The sequence below is a fragment of the Magallana gigas genome, chromosome 3, assembly GCF_963853765.1.
Source record: "Magallana gigas chromosome 3, xbMagGiga1.1, whole genome shotgun sequence".
Lineage (NCBI taxonomy): Eukaryota > Metazoa > Mollusca > Bivalvia > Ostreida > Ostreidae > Magallana > Magallana gigas.
Genome location: NC_088855.1, coordinates 22,091,104 through 22,095,694, shown reverse-complemented (window position 1 = coordinate 22,095,694; position 4,591 = coordinate 22,091,104).

Sequence of the window (4,591 nt, the reverse complement as noted above, 5' to 3'; positions counted from 1 at the left end):
GCCAGTTTTATGCAGGAAGAAGTGTGTATTTTTTTTTACAATTTAGTAAGTTGCACAATATAGCGCAACTGCATAATCACTAAAAAAAAGTTATATAAGGGATAGTGTTTTATATTTTATTGATTTTACTGCATTCAAAGCCAACCTACACTATTATATTTATTGCAAAATTCAAAATTAAAAGTATAGATGTAATCTTTAAAATAAATGTTCTATAAATTTTTACATACAGTGAATGATGAAAACCATATAATTTTAGTATCTCAGATCTCGAATTCTGGGCTTTCGTAATAAAGGCACAACTTGAAGACTGTCTACTCATTATTTTAACGAATCATGCGTTCATCCAGCAAAGAATCAAACTGAAATATGGTTGAAAAAAGCCATACCATTTGCTTACAAATTATTTACATTGTATAACATTGCGTTTAATTTCATATCCAAATTACTTGCAGTTTTATCAGTATATCAATGCGCTTCGTGCTCATGTATTTATAAACATGTAAATGTTTCAAAACTCGGTTTTTAATTCGTTTTTCTTACATGATTGGTAGTAATCCATACCTTTACTTACATGTAGAACCCACCTATCAAAGCAAAGCAAGATATCTAGAAGTAGTGAGTAAAGATTTGAAAATAATTTTCTGTACAGTTTATGACATGAGTGGCCTTTGAAGGAAGAAAGGAGCAATAAACTTTGCAATATCCAGCTCCATACTTCCCTTATATGGTACACCAAATTAAGTCAAGATTTGCCAGGTAGTGTGTGAAGAGACAGGAATAGAATGAAAAGAGGAAAATCTACTATATAAAAGGCTTTTTGTGGGGATGACCTGGCTATAAAAATTGGGGAAATATTATATATATAGCTAAAATAGATAGCTAGCTTTTCGAGGAGGAACCTACCATATAGGCATTTTTCCGTCATTTTCACGGAAGGACGGATGACAAGGGGGAAAAATTACAATACAACACCTGTCGGTTATTTATTGTCTTTACTAAGCCATATACACTTTGTCTTTTGAATTATTTTTCTGTGTAACTTCTGTCCTAATTTCAACCATTTTATGTGTTCATGTACTAATATTGACCATGTATACGGTGTGTTTAATATGAAATATTACTTTATGTTATCACTACATATGTACATGTTGGAAAGTTTTTAGAACTTGGACCTAATCCTTTTGTTTTCACCATCAAACAATGAGATATGTTTCTCTCTACTCATATATAAAGATGAAAAACATGGATAATAAAGGAAGTCTTTGTCATCCTAATCGGGTTTGTTGCCGTTTTGCAAATAAAATGTACATGTATCAGAATATCTGGTAAAGAAAAAGACGTATGCGGAACAAGAAATTGTCCAGGTGAAATAATTACCTAATTGCCTTAGACTGCATTATAGTTATAAGCATATTATATTGTTCATAACCTTTTAAACCTTTGAAACACAGAAAAATTGCATATGTTGTCTTCATTTTTCAGCATTTGTTGGTAATTTATTTTAAAGACTGAATACTAGTACTTTGTAAACTACTTCTGTGTCATTAAAAAATGAATTTCAAAGAACAACAAATAGTTCTTAGAGAGATGTGGATAAGTTTGATATATAGATTAAATCTATGCAGCGTAAAAATTAAAATTATTCGATTCGTTAGACATTTTGAATCATATTAAATGCCATATTTTTTAAATCGCCATATTTTTTCTATGTACTCTTACATTGATAGTCACTAAATTATTTTAAAATGCATTGAAAATATACAGCAAAACTCTCAGGTTAATAGCATACTATAAATGTAATCAAAAAGCAATTCATCTTTTGTTCTTTACCTAATTTTCAAATCTAAAAAAAGCCAAAGGCCTATCTTTGGAATAGGCGTATAATGTTCCTCCCGGCCATTGGTATTTTAACTAAAGGCATTTTATCACCGCTAAGATAAGGTGTGAAATGTCGTTTTTTTAAAATAAATAATGGAAATGTTGAAATCCGAAAATGCAAAAAGAAAATCAAATTCATATACTCCAACAAATTATTCTAGACATCCGTCGGTCATATCTAACAAAACAATACTTAATATATTACTCTATCATATAAGAAAATAATAATAAGGTCCTCCGATCCTTGGCCTCAAACATTTGTTCATCTTAAGAATGTTATTTATCCTTCAAACTTTATAAATAGAATTTAAAATTAAAAAAAAAAATTTGGTGGCATCAACGTACTTTAAAATAATTGCAATTTAGCCACAATGGATATAATAGAATAAATAACGTATACAAGTTGAGATCAAAATAAGAAAAAAAACCCACTTATGCCGGTGCATCAGTGGCTCGAATCCCTCTACCTCTAGGTAGTAGGTTTCCGTGAAGCCACGAAACCAAGTAGTTCATTGGTGTCTTTATGTAAATATTAACACTACAAGACTTATTAAATTTGTCTATATGAAAGGCAGCTTTATGGTACGAATAAAACAAATCCGGATATTTTAGAGTTATAGAACAGTGCTGATTATCGGAGACCGTTAACAAAAGTATAGTGATGATATGAGGAAAGGAGATCATTTTCGATTATTTTTTAAACCCTGTTAAAGGGGCAATTGTCACGCACGAAAAATATACTGTCGAAAATTCTATTTCAAACACAAACTATGATAATAAACTCTACAAAATTGAATTTGAATGGTGGCTAAGGCTGATCTTTGCAAATTTCCATTTTGTGTTTTGCACAGAAATTCATAGCTTGGTTAAACTGCAAAAGTATACAAATTAATTCAAAACTGTATAAGAATCTTATCAACGTTGTGTTTAAACTATTATAGCTTACATTGTAATTCAAATTAAGGTATGAATCGGGTGAGAGCATATGACTGCAGTATTCTGTTTTTAAATGAGAAATGTCTGTTCTCCTCAATACTACCAAACATGTTGGATCATTAAGATGTTGATCTTGTTTTACACCAGATAATGCTGCAAAAGATCGAGTCAAATATTTATTTTTGGTACACTATACTAACTGTGATCTAATAACGTGACGTGATGATTTGGATAATTTTGAAAATTGACAAAAAAGGGACACTTGACATCCGGAAAAGTTTTCATATCAATTATTATAAACATAATCCAGGTTTGTGTGATTAAATATAATATATAACATTTTGGAATCAGTTTTTCTCGATATGTCACAAATGGGATAATTTTTTACTATGCCCTGAAAATTGCTGAATCACACCGGAAATAGTTATATTGCCCTCCCGGAAAAAGTTAAAAGAGTCATAATTTCACATGAAATGGTTATATTGACCTACTGAAACTGTTATATTACCCTCACGTGCTAAATTCTGCATATTAATTACGTCGGATTTGAAATCCAGCTAAGCAGACGTAAACAGTTCCTCGAAATGTCGGGACAGTGTTTGCTATTCAGAGAAACTTACTTTAATAGTGTATTTTGAAAAATTATCTTTTTTTGAAAGCATCTATCGACATTTTGCCAAAAAATTGATTTATAATATAAAAAGATGCATTAATAATTAAAATACATCTGTTAATGAGGTAAACAGATTTTTATTTTTAAAAATATTATATAACATAATATAACATGATATATTACATGGCTCCGAGGGCGACATACCAAAATATTTTCCCTGAGGCGACAGGAAAGCCCTGAAGTGTTATGCCGCCCTCTGCCTTCGGATACAATTCATATTAATTATAACATTAGTACAGTACAGCATTTAATGATTTCCATCAAGATAATATTTTCAACATTATTTCACTACCTTATATACTTTAAAGCATTTCGGCGGGAGATTACTCTTATATATAATAATAAGCATTACAATTCTCAGAAATACTTGGTCGGTCATAGAAAATTATATTGCTCATTAAAAAAAAGTCAATAGCACTTCCTCGCCATTCTTTTAGCATAAGTTAGATAATATTTGTAGATACAACATAAACATCTGATTATGTAATTTGAAGAGAATAGTTCTAAGAAAATTTCTGGAATAAAATAGTCTAATTGATCCTAATGAACAATTCAATTACATGAATATTAGTATTTGATAAAGTTACCCAAAAATTAGCAAGTTCTGGTCCAGAATTCAAGTGCAAGTCAATATGTGTATATAGGTCTGCTGCTCTGGTCAATGTCCTGTCAATTAATGTCAAACTTGGCGGTAAAACACATAAAACAAAAAATAGAGAGCAACCGATTCAACCTGACTCTGACAATCAATAAAAACCAAGGTAGTAGATATCAACTGACCAACTCATGATCAAGCACTGTCCTTAAGATATACAATATGATTTAATAATTGAATGGGGTGGATCCAAGTCTGTGTAGATTAATTTAGGTGTGTTTTAATTGCCTTTTCTCGTATGAGTCAAGCATATCTAAATGACATTTTGTCAGCTTTGAAAAGAACTCATTTCTGAAAAAGAACAGTTACGTTTTGGATTATATAGCAACTTGTTGAATAAATAATCAATCTAATGTTATTTCTAAAGACCATACAATAGTCAAACGTCACAACTATCAGCAATATTTGTCAGTAAACGACATGTACAGTGAGTATAATAATAGCAA